The sequence below is a fragment of the Nicotiana sylvestris genome, chromosome 1 (assembly GCF_000393655.2).
Source record: "Nicotiana sylvestris chromosome 1, ASM39365v2, whole genome shotgun sequence".
NCBI lineage: Eukaryota > Viridiplantae > Streptophyta > Magnoliopsida > Solanales > Solanaceae > Nicotiana > Nicotiana sylvestris.
The window spans coordinates 176954166-176968032 of NC_091057.1; the positions used below are offsets into that span (position 1 = coordinate 176954166).

General features: G+C 36.6%; 1 pseudogene; it reads right to left on the bottom strand.

Moving 5' to 3' along the window:
• Positions 1–4767: 4767 nt before the first annotated feature.
• LOC104231407 (wax ester synthase/diacylglycerol acyltransferase 11-like) overlaps positions 4768–13867 on the bottom strand; it is a 29210-nt pseudogene continuing 20110 nt past the window's right edge.

Consider the following 13867-nt stretch of genomic DNA (forward strand, 5'->3'; position numbering starts at 1 on the left):
CTTCTTAACATCTTTTAACATGATTTCAATTTCAAATCAAAGATTTTCATGGGGAAATTGGGTGTTTTGGGTAGAACCTAAGTTTTCTACAAATTGAGAAGTTGGACCTCAATTTGTGGTCCGATTTCAAAACAAAACATATATTTGGATTCGTGGGAGAATGGGTAATCGGGATTTGGTTCGAACCTCGAGTTTCGACCACGTCGGTCCGGGGGTATTTTTGACCTTTTTGGGAAAAACCTAGTAAAAACTATTTTTATGCATTGGGGTTAGTTCCAATAGTAATTATTAATGCATTCAAGCAATTTGTGACTAGATTCGAGCGGTTGGGTGGTGAATTCGAGGGGTAAAGCTATTCTAGAAGCGTGAGTTGAGTTTGGAGCATTCGAGGTAAGTGGCTTGTCTAATCTTGTGTGGGGGACCTTTCCCCTTAGGATGTGCTATATTTGATAATTGAAATGCCCTGTACGTGAGGTGACGAGCGCGTACTTGAGCTAATTGTTGAAAATCCGGGTTTTCCTTAAGTATTTTAATTGAGTTCTTTTCTTGTTTTATTCTACTTGTGAATTTAGCATGTTGCTAGCCTAGAAAGGCATGTTTAGTTGATTTAATTGCCTATTTGCTTATATTGCCTGAATTGCATTACGTGAAGCATGTTAGTCTAGAAGTAAATGTTTACTTGGTACGAAATTAGTGTTTAATTTAATATTCTTGTGTTGCTTCTCTGTGTTTTAAATTGGGACTACGGGTTAGATTCCCGGGAGATTCCCTCTGCACATTTACTTTGGGACTACTGGTTAAATTCCCGGGAGATTCCCCCTGCACATTTACTTTGCGACTACGGGTTAGATTCCCGGGAGATCCCTGGCACATATATTGAGGATACCGAGAGATCCTCGGGATACCAAGAGATCCCTAGTACATATTGAGGATACCAAGAGATCATCGGGATACCAAGAGATCCCTAGTACATATTGAGGATACCAAGAGATCCCTGGCTTATATTGAGGATACCGAGAGATCCTCGGGATACCAAGAGAGCCCTAGTACATGTCGAGAATACTAAGAGATCCTCGGGATACTTAGAGATCCCCGCTTACTTTCCTTATGGTTTGCTTTCATCATTGTTTCCGTTATTGTACTCTTATTATCCTGCATAGATTCTTACTGTAGGTTCTCAATTGCATTGCTTATCTTATCCTGATATCTTTATATTTTATATAACCTCAGTACGGCCCTGACCTTCCTCATCACTACCCAACCGAGGTTAGGCTTGGCACTTACTGAGTACCGCTGTGGTGTACTCACGCCTCTTCTGCGCATGTTTTCATGTGCAGATCCAGGTACCTCTACTCAGGCGCACTATCAGTGAGGCAGGAGGACTACGGAGACTTCGAGGTAGATCTGCTGCGTCCGCAGACCGACGAGTCTCCCTCTTTATTCTATCTTTAGTACTTAGTTCTCTTTCCTTCCGTTTGTTAGATATTCTGGAGTTTGGAGCCTCACTATACATTTCTGTAGCCTGTGTTTTCCCGTGAGTTTCCGGGTTTTGGGATTGTTTTAGTCTTGAGATATTGAGTCGTATATGCCGAGCGACATTCAGTACAATTTCCTTTTTAGATAATTAAATATGGTATTCTATTTTTCCGCAATTATCATGTTTCCGCCAGTGTTAGGCTTACCTGGTCACGGAGACTAGGTGCCGTCATGACATGTTCGCGGTTGGTGAACTAGGGTCGTGACATATACTAAGTGTATAGTATATTTGCTCGATATAATATTAGCTATATTAAGATTTGTGTGTGTGTGTGTGTGTATAGTATAGTATAATATATATACTAAGTGTATAGTATATAAGCTATATTCGATATAACATTAGCTATATACATATATATATATATATATATATATATATATATATATATATATATATATATATGTATATATAGTATATATACTAAGTGTGTAGTATATAAGCTATATTCGATATAATATTAGCTATATTAAGATGTATATACTATACACTTAGTATATATACTACACTATACTATATATATGTATATTATTTAATCCCTCTTAATATATATATTTAATCCCTCTTTATTATTTACACACATAAATCTATCTATATTATTATAAAAGCATGAATATAATGTTGGATTACAAAAATAACCTTTTAATATTAAGCATAATAACTCACAATAAAAGGACATAATCGGAATTCTAGACATTAGCCTCATAATCCTATTAGTTTTAGGACATACACGTATACTATACACTATACGATAGCCTTGTAAATCAATTACCTTTAGGAATACCAATTACCTTTATTAGGAACACGTAACCATGTAAACATATTACGTTTTGGATCCTAAATTCCTCCTTAATTCTATTAGTAATTACTTGTCTGACATAGACATACTTCTTTTTGGACCAAGTATACCTATAATCCTATTCATGTTTGGACAACAACGATAATAAGTACACATATTAATTTAAATAACTTAATTTAATTTCCTTTTCCTTTTTTATTTGAATTATATTTCAATTTTGTTTGAGAACGTATTATATGAATTCATTCAAAAAAAAGGACCAAATACTTCTAATAAGGTTTATTCCATATTCTCAATCATAAACTTTTTAAAGGGCATTTATTTTTATAAAATCGACATGCTTTGGAATTTAAGTTATTTACTGTTCGATAGTAATTAATAAAAGCATGAATACAATATCGTTTACAAAAATAACCTTATAATATAAAACATAATAACTCACATAAAAGGACATAACTGAAATTCTAGGCACTAGGCTTATAATCCTATTAATGTTAGGACATAATACTACACGTTAGGAATCCTATTAGTATAAGTACTTTCGAGCATAGACACGTTAAAAATTTCTTTTACTAATTTAATTTGAAAACATATTATAATGTCCTATTACTAATTCATATTGTCCAAATCTATTTAGAAAAAGGAGAGTCTATATTATTATAAAAGTACGAATACAATATTGAAAGACCAAAATAGTCTTAAATATTAAATAGAAGAATTCATAGGTAAAGGATATAACTAAAATAACCTTCTTCTTTTTTTTGGACTACAATACCTTCTATGTTGATTTTTTTAATAGTTAAAATTTTTAAATTAATAAAATTTTATCTATTTAATTCTTATTAAAAGTATGTAGAAATTAATATAATTTTATAAGAATCCTCCATATTGGCAGTACATTACCACTCTATAACATTCAATACCAAGACAAAATAAAATACTCTTAAATGAATTGCCTAAAGCGTTGAATTTTAGAGAAAAACATATCCCCATAATATACTTTTATACTGTATTTGAATTATTTTCTACACAAATAATATATTTTTAATTTGATTTTTCGTGTAATATCAACAACTAAGAAATTATTTAAGAATATAAATGTGTGACAAAGAGAAAAAAATGGTTGGTAAGAGTCAATATCGCTAATGATTCTCCATACATAAAGATCTAAAAAGTTAAATGTTAGATCATCTTTTTTACTCTTTGAAAATAATATTTATAGTGGATAAAATTATAATTATGATTAAATCATTAACTAATAGTAAGAATCTTAATAAACATAAAATAAATTATTTGTTATGTTATACACCAAACAATAAAATCTTTCAATTAATTATTTAGCAAGAGAATCCAATTTAATTATTTTTTAAATTCATCATATGAGTAAAATTATTTTTCAATTTAAAAAAAAAATCTCAGGGTACATAAATTTATTCCATAAAAAGAGCGTTATAGATTAAAAATTAGATCACAAACTAAAAAATGTTAGTATAGTATTAAGACTCAAACGGCCACACAATTATCTGTTGAAGCATAATCAAAGCTAAATCCTGAACAAGAACAAACTTTCAAGACTATATTATAAAGAGTCGACTTTGGTATAGCGGGATTATCCTTTGTAGAAGTCTCCGACAGAATTGAAATAATATTTCTATGTCATGTATTACTTGAAAATGTCAATCAAGAAGCATGATACTGTTAGCAAAATAACAAATGGTGTACCAACAATAATTTTATTATGAGGTCACTCACTTTAAATTCGATATACCTTTTCAAACAATTGAAATAACCATCACAAATATATCAAAGCAGAGCAACTATTGCTAAATTTATAAGAAAAACAAAATTGATAATATGGGATGAAGCGCTTATGGCTAAGTGTCAAAAGATCGAAACAATTGCCCCGAGTTCTAGAGATATATATTAAATATCAATGAAGTGCTTGGTGAAAAATTAATTATCTGGAAGATGATTTCTATCAAGTACTACAATAGTTCCAAAATCGGCGAAAGCAGGGACTATAAAAACTAGCTTGTCAAAATTATACTTATGACCTCAAATGAAAAAAAGTCAACTAATAAAAAATATAAAGTAAGAATAAATCCAGTTTTCATTCGTGTCGGAAACGAAGAAGAGCATCTAATAAAAGATGATTATACAACAATAATGCATTTAATAAGGGAAATATTTCTATCATTAATAAATTATTATCTTATTCGGTCGGAAATTTGGTAAATTTTTAATAAATAATTGTTTTTGTACATAATATGCAAGTATGACGAAATATTTGACCAATTTCCGTCGGTCGGAAATTTTATTTTTTTGTTGGCAGTCAATTTTTGTTGACTTTTGCGACCAAATACTTTTATTTCCGACCGACTTCGGTCGGAAAGCTTTGGACGAAAATGACATGATTTCTAGTAGTTTGGATCTTTTATTTGTTTCCAACAGCTTGTGCAGCTTCCTTCATTTCCAGTAAGACATCTTGAAAACACTTGGCTAGGACTTTGGGGTCAGGGATGATGCCTTTAGCCACCAATATTTGCATGTCAGGCTTCCCCGCATAGCTCATCATGTGCATTGTGATTGCCTGCATTAATATTGTAACACATATTTATATTTCAGCAAAAATCGTAATGATTTATCCTTTCATGAAAGAGTTGAGGCATCAAGATCAGAGACATAACTAAGATTTCGAGTATATGGATTTTCAATTCTAGAAAATAAAACTCTGATAAATTATTAATACATATTTAATAGTTTTTAACATAAATATATAATTTAGACCAAAACTATTAAATTTTATCGAACTTGTTAGCCGTACTCTAGCTCCATCCCCGATGAAGACAGACAAGTGGCATCAGAAACTTACATGGGGCATGGCGGTAGAATTGACTCTGACAGACGATATTGTATTGGAAAAATCGAGTTTACATATTGAAGTGATTGGAAGATGATGTGTCATGACACGAAGGCTGGTCAAAAAGTGATGATTGGCAAAGAGGCACGAGTTGCAATAGATACGAGCAGAAGTTACAAGAGGCACGAGCAGCTATTCAAAAGACTCAACGCTCATACCTATTTATACTCAAAAATCAAGGAGAATGAATCTGACAGCATAAGAGAGTACATATACAGTATTTATAAGCAGTAAATACTAAAAACGTTATAGAATCTGTATTAAATTACAATAATTATGTAACGTAGCATTTAATGCCTTTAATTGTCTATAATGACCTAATTATAACAAATGCAAAACGTATATCTTTAAGATAGTTATAAAAAGGAGAGAATGGATCATTGTAAGGACACGAAAGATCATATGAATATATTGGTTTAATTTGTTTTCTTCTGTCTATCTTATTGTTAGCAAAATCACTTTTCTTTATTCAGTTTTGATTATCAGTAACCTGTGTTCTTCTAAATTAAAGCTTTGATTGAAATTCCACTTTTTGGTTAAACAAATTGGTTCCGTTACCGGGAATCTGATAATCTACTCTTTCTTAGCCTAACCTTTTTTGTTGCATCAACTATGTCGAACATCAATGACAACACCCAAGGAAACCAACAACTCCAGGAGAATCCACAGGATGATCACATCCCAATCCCTTCTCCACAAAGCTCCCCTCGACGATCTCGAGAAGGTACTCCTGATGGATCTCACGCAAATGGAAATGATCAATTCGAAAATGATGAAGATATCAACAAAGCTTTGCAAAAGCTAATCGCTCAACATGTCAATAAAGCTCTTGAGGCCTTTGTTAGCCAATTACCCGTTGCACCACCAACATCCACTCCAAATAATAACACTTTGGAGACCCTCGTTCTGGGCTTGCTAATTCAGGTAGTGGTGGAATCCCCAGCGAGTCACGAGAAGGAGGACCAGGTAACTTAGTCAATTTAGATTTACAAAATTTAGTACTAACATTGCAGAAACAGCTCAAGGAGCAAAGTGACCGCATAGAGCAAATACCTGGAGTACCGCCCGTAATCAAAGGGATAGATATTGATAAATATTCATAACAACCTTGGAAGCCAAGTGCTGCTCCCCTCCCAATTTCAAAGAAATTTAAAATGCCCGATATTCCAAAATACGATGGAACAACTGATCCACGAGACCACGTGACTGCATTCACAACAGGCGTAAAAGGCAACGACTTGACCAAACAAGAAATTGAATCAATATTGGTCAAACAATTTGGTGAAACACTCACTAAGGGAGTATTAACATGGTATTCTCTTTTACCTGAAAATTCCATAAATTCTTTTACTGGGCTTGCAGATTCATTTATCAAAGCACACTCGGGAGCTCAAAAAGTCGAAAAAGGGATGGAAGATATTTTCAAAATCAAGCAAGGGGACTCAGAATTTCTTAGAGAGTTCATGGATAGGTTCCAGCGTGAAAGAATGACGTTACCGCGCGTACCTGACAATTGGGCAGCTATAGCCTTCACTAGTAATTTGAATGAAAAAAGCTCTAAAGCCACGAGGCGACTCAAGGAAAGTCTTCGTGAATTTCCAGCAACAACGTGGAATGACGCTTACAACAGGTACATCACGAAGCTAAGGATAAAAGAGGATATTATCTCACGATCTCATAAAGAAGAAAATGTGAGTTCGAGACGGGCGAAAATCGAAAAAAGGTTCAGTAAAAATAGGTACGAACCATATACGGGTCCCGTAGGAAAAGATTCACGGTCAAAACAGGACAATCCAAGGTACAATCATAGGTCGAGGAATAGAGGGTCGGGCTCGTCATCAAGATTTGGGAAAGATCGAAACGTGCGAGAGTCACAGGATGATGATAGAAATTTGAAAGCATGGTTTGGCGGTTATAATTTTAATGTAAGCACGTCCGAGCTCGTAGCTATTTTAAGAAGCATGGGTGATAAGGTACGATGGCCAAAAGAAATGAGATCGAATTCAAACAGGTGCAACCCTGATCACTGGTGCGAATTTCACAACGATCATGGGCATAAAACGATAGACTGTAGATTGCTGCAAGGTGAAGTTGATCATCTATTAAAGCAAGGGTATCTCACTGAATTATTCAGTGAGAGAGGTAAGCAAGCATATATGAAGAATAGGTAGGAACCCCCAAAACCACCTTCTCCCAAAAGGACCGTTAATGTGATAAGTGGAGGTGAAGACATCAATGGTGTGACGTACACAATAGCCAATAAAGTTTCCAAAGTCACAATTACCCACGGGAAGTGGGTGTGACATGTTTTAGAGGAAGAAAACATTACGTTTGATGATGCAGATGCAGATGGCGTATTATCCCCATATAACGATGCACTAGTAATATCTCTACTTGTACAAGATACTAATGTGAAATGAGTTTTGATTGATCCAGGTAGTTCCGTGAACATTATTTTGCTAAGAGTACTATGTGAGATGAAAGCCGAAGATAAATTAATACCAAAGGCGCATACTTTGTCTGGATTTGACAATTCCAGTGTAGTGACGAAAAGGGAGGTAATACTTACAACATTCGCAGAAGGAGTTGTCAAGGATACAAAGTTTTAGGTGGTAGATATGGAGATGGCTTACAATATGATCTTTGGGAGACCATGGATCCACGAGATGGATGTCGTTCTGTCAACCTTGCACCAAGTTATTAAATTTACATCACTATGGGGAATATGTCAAATCTGTGGGGATCAACATACATCCAGGAGCATCAACGCTGTAGCAGATTCAAGTACGGGAAACGAAGAAAAATAGCAATTACAGAATCCAGTTGAGGGTACCACAACACAAACCCCAACTGAACAAGGACGAACCGATGTGGACTCGAGGCCAGATGCCATTCAAGAACCAGAGGAAAATGAAAATATCAAAACAACGATTGAAGAACTGGAAGCTGTAATATTATTTGCACAATGGCCTGAAAGGAAAGTCTACGTAGGGGCCAATCTAAGCCAAGACATGAAAGGTAAGTTGATTGAATTTTTAAAAACTAACGTGGATTGTTTTGCTTGGTCCTACTCTGATATGACAGGAATACCACCAGAGGTAATGACTCACAAATTAAATGAAGACCCATCATATCCCCCTGTCAAACAAAAGAAGAGAAAGCAAAGAACATTCAAAAATCAGGTAATTCAAGATGAGGTTCAAAAATTACTAAATATTGGGTCTATCCGTGAGGTAAAGTATCCCAATTGGTTAGCCAATACTGTTGTGGTACCAAAGAAGAATGGTAAGTGGCGAGTTTGTGTGGATTACACAGACCTTAACAAAGCTTGTCCTAAAAATTCTTTTCCATTACCACATATAGACCAACTAATTGATGCTACTGCAAGACATGAATTGTTAAGCTTTTTAGATGCGTATTCAGGATACTATCAGATCAAAATGGATCCAATAGATAAATAAAAAACTTCATTTATAATGGACAACAGGACTTACTGTTATAAAGTAATGTCTTTTGGTCTCAAAAATACTGGTGCAACATATCAAAGACTAGTGACCAAAATGTTCTTGAACAATGGAGGTCTACATAGATGACATGCTCGTTAAAACTCATCATTCACGGGATCATATATCGCACTTGTCTGATACGTTTCAGATCTTGAGAGAATTAAATATGAAATTAAATCTGGAGAAATGTGCATTCGGTGTTGCATCAGGTAAGGTTTTGGGTTTTCTTATTTCTAACCATGGTATTGAAGTGAATCCCGCACAGATTAAGGTCATTGAAGTAATTCCTGACATGCTTATAAGTAAAAAAGAAGTGTAGAGGTTGACAGGAAGAATTGCAGCCTTGGGGAGATTCATTTCTAAATCATTAGAAAAGTGCTTTAAGTTCTTCTCAGCTCTTAAAAAGCAAGATCAATTCGAATGGTCTGAGGAATGTCAGCAAACACTCAAAAATTTGAAGACATACCTGTCAAATCATTATTCACAAAACCAAAGGTTGGGGAAAGATTTCTCATCTACCTTATTGTCTCAGAAGTAGCGGTAAGTGCTGTTTAGTCCGTGAAGACCAAGGTAAACAATCTCCGATCTATTATGTTAGCAAATCATTATTTGATACGGAGACGCGGTATCCTCAGTTAGAAAATCTAGCACTTGCATTAATCATGACATCTAGAAAATTAAGGCGTTATTTTTATTGTCATCCTATCGCTGTAGTAACTGCTTATCCATTACACAATATATTACATAAGCATGAGTTGTCAGGTAGGTTAGCCAAATGGGTTATAGAATTAAGTGAATATGACATCGCATACCAGCCTAGAACCGCGATAAAATCTCAAGTGTTAGTAGATTTTGTGACTGATTTTATCCAAGTAATGCAATTGGAAGCATAAAAAGAATTACAAGTGTTCAACGGATCTAATCCGAGAATTTAGACCTTATTTACTGATGGTTCATCTAATGTAAATGGTGCACGCTTGGGAATTGTTTTGGTACCACCTACGGGTGAAACCATTCGACAAGCCATTAAATGTCATTCTATAACTAACAATGAGGCAGAGTATGAAGTTGTGATTGCAGGTTTAGGACTAGCACAAGAATCGGCATTAATTAAATTATGATCAAAAGCGATTCGCAGCTCGTAGTTAATCAAATGCTGGGGACTTATATGGCCAGGGAAGCACGGATGCAGCAGTACTTAGAGAAGGTACGAGATCTGATCAGACAATTCCAAACTTGGAAAGTTATGAAAATATCAAGAGATGAAAATGTCGAGGCGGACACCCTAGCTAATCTCGCATCTGCAGCAGACGCGGCAAGTAATGAAAATGCTTTCGTAATTCATCTGTTTCATTCAGTGCTCGATCCAGACAAAAATGAGGTAAATTTCAATAACTTAACCTGGGATTGGAGGAATGAGATTGTTGCTTTTTTGCAGTATGGAACCGTCCCTGAAGATAAGAAAAAAGCTCACGCGTTTCAGAAAAAGGCTGCTCGATATTGTTTAAAGCAAGACAATCTTTATCGAAAAATGTTCAGTGGTCCCTTAGCAAGGTGCCTCGGGCCTTCACAGACAGAATATGTAATGAGAGAAATACACGAGGGGCATTGTGGAAATCACGCAGAGGAAGATCACTGGTAAGAACCATGATTAGGGCAGGTTATTACTGGCCTAAAATGGAAGAAGAACCGGAAAATTTTGTGGCTAAATGTGATAAGTGCCAAAGATACGGTAATAACATGCATAGACCTGCGGAGTTGTTACATCTGGTCATTGCACCGTGACCATTTATGAAATGGAGGATGGACATCGTTGGTCCACTACCACAAGCAAAAGGACAGGTAAAATTCTTGCTTGTACTTACTGACTATTTTACTAAATGGGTGGAAGCAGGAGCATTCAAACAGGTGCGAGAAAAAGAAGTTAGAGATTTCATTTGGCGAAATATCATATGTCGATTCGGTGTTCCAAAGAAAATAGTGTGTGATAATGGCCCTCAAATTATAGGCGCACAAATTACAGAGTTTTTTCAAAGTTGGCAGATCAAAAGGATTGCATCCACTCCTTATCATCCGGTGGGTAATGGACAAGCTGAGTCAACAAACAAAGTCATTATCAACAATTTAAAGAAGCGTTTGGAGGAATCCAAAGGTAATTGGCCAGAATTGTTACCTGGTGTTTTATGGGCATACCACACAATAACAAAAACAAGTACGGGAGAAACACCATTTTTATTGGTTTATGGAGCTGAAGCTTTAATTCCAGTTGAGATAGGTGCCACGACCCAAACCCCGATCCGGTCGTGATGGCGCCTCTCGTGAAGACAAGGCCAGCCAACCAACCCATTTTTCCTTTTCAGAATAGTTAAATATTGATACACAGTGTTAGCATAATTAAATAACCACAGTCTAAACAAAGATTTCTTTATTAAGTGCGGAATACAACCCACACACAGCCCAAACCGGGGTGTCACAAGTTATGAGCATCTATTAAGGTGTAAATACAACTACAAGGTCTAAATTATACAAAACAGGAATAATGAACAAAAAGGAGAAAAACGGTGCTGCAAACGCCGGCAGCCACCTTGCTAAACTCCGAAAACTCTGCATCTGATCAACCAAAACCCGCTACCGGGTGTATAAATACCTGCATCTGCACACAAGGTACAAAGACTAATGTGAGTACTCCGACTCAGTGAGTAATAAAGGTAAATAATAACTGAGCAGTAAGAAATCACGTAAAACAAATCATCATGATGTATAGAGCAGTACAAAACCCTTTGAGAAAAGGAGTGAAGTTGTGAAATCTTTAGGAAAAACATCTTAGCTCAGTTTAAACCTCTTTTGAATCTGACTTTCTCAACGGTTGCACAAATTAATGCAAACAAATAGTGCAGATAAGCATAGAAATCCGCCCCTCGGGCACAACACTCAATTAATAGATAATGCCAGGCAATTAGATCACATGAAGTAGCACAAATAACAAATAATGGCAGACAAATGAAATAAAGTAAACACATAGAACAGTACCAGCACCGCTGCGGCGTGCAGCCCGATCCATATATTTCGTCGACGGCGCTCACTGGGGGTGTGCAGACTCCAGGAGGGGCCCCTTACAGCCCAAGCGCAATATCAAACCGTCTCGTGGCATCAAATCTAGGCCTTCGACCTCATAGAAATCACAAGCCACCTCGTGTCGTACATATCTCAGGCCCTCGACCTCATAATCAATCAGTATCTCTCTGATGCGGCGTGCAGCCCGATCCAAAAGTATCGTCACAATACAGGCCCCCGACCTTACTCAGTCAAAAATCACATAAGCCCCTCGGGCAGCAGTAAAACATGATGCTCAGCCCAAAAATATTATTGGAAATATCGTTTCAAGTGTTAAAGCGAAATAAACTTGGCTGAGTTTTGAAAACAATGGAAAATACATGACTGAATTCAAATATAAAATCAAAACAGCGAGGAAATATCAACAACAGTCCCCGAAGGGTTCAAACAGCTGGCACGAAGCCCAAATATGGCACTCAGCCCAAAACATAATGATCGCAAATAAGTTTCAGTCAAATACGCGGTAAAATCATCAATCGGGACGGACCAAGTCACAATACCCAATAGCAAAAGACCCCACGCTCGTCATCCAGCGCATGTCTCACCTCAATACAGCACTACGATGTGCAATCCGGGGTTTCAAACCCTCAGGATATCATTTATAATCATTACTCACCTCGAACTAGCGAAATCTCTAGCTCGCGACGCCTTTGCCATTCAAATTGACCTCCACGCGCGTCGAATCTATCCAAAATCAGAACGAATACATCACAATATGCTAAGGGAGCAAAGCCCAAGCGAAAACAATCGAAAAATATAAAAAATTCCAAAATTAGCAAAACCTGAGCCCCGGGCCCACTTCTCGAAACTCAGAAATTTTTACATCATTAGATTCCTCATCTCCCCACGAGTTCATACATATCGAAAGTCCTCAAATCCAACCTCAAATGGTCCTTCAAATCCCAATTCAAAAGTCCAATTTCTCAAGCCCTAGTTTCTTCAATTTTAGGCTTAATTTCCATGAATTTCTAGTTGGATTTCACAATAAAAACAAGTTTTAGGTTCGAAATTCTTACCTCCAATCGATTTCTCTTGAATCCCTCGTTAACCACCTTCAAAAATCTCTCAAAATGCTCATCTATGGAGGAAAAATGACTCAAAATCGCGGAAGAAATGTTTAATAAACTTTCTGCCCAGTTCTGATATCTCTTCATCGCATTCGCGACCTCAGCCTCGCGAATGCGAAGCACATTTTTAAATTAGCCAAAATTAACCTTACGCGAACGCGACTCACCCTCCGCGAACGCGACTCACCCTCCGCGAACGCGATGCTTCAAGCTTTACACTTACGCGAACGCGTTCCATCACACGCGAATGCGAAGAACAATTGCTCTTGGACCCCATTTCCTTATACGCGAACGCAAGCATACTCATGCAACGCGAAGCACCAACTCTTAGCCTTCCGTGAACGCGAAGGCTTAAATTCCTGCCTCCCAAATCCCTTCTACGCGAACGCGAAGGGTTGTTTTCTGCAACTCCTAAACTCCCAAAATCTGCAACTTTTCAACTTAGAAAATGGTCCGATTGACCACCCGAGGCTCCCGGGACCTCAACCAAAGTCACCAACACATCCTAAAGCCTCATTCAAACGTGTTACAATCATCAAAACACCTCAAACAACATCAAATTATCCAAAACTCATCGAATTCAAACCTAAGTTTTCTAAAAACTTCTGAAATACGCTTTCGATCGAAAACCCAACCAAACCACATCCGAATGACCTGAAATTTTGCACACACATCACAAATGACATAACAAAGCTACAAAAACTCTCGGAATTCCATTCTGACCCTCGAATTGAAATCTCACCTATCAATCGGAATTCGCCAAAATACTAACTTCGCTAATTCAAGCCTAATTCTACACTGGACCTCCAAAACCAATTCCGATCACGCTCCTATGTCATAAATCACCCAACAAAGCTAACCAAATCATAAAAATTCCTATCCGAGCTCATATACAAATAAGTCAACTCTTGGTCAAACCTTTCAAAT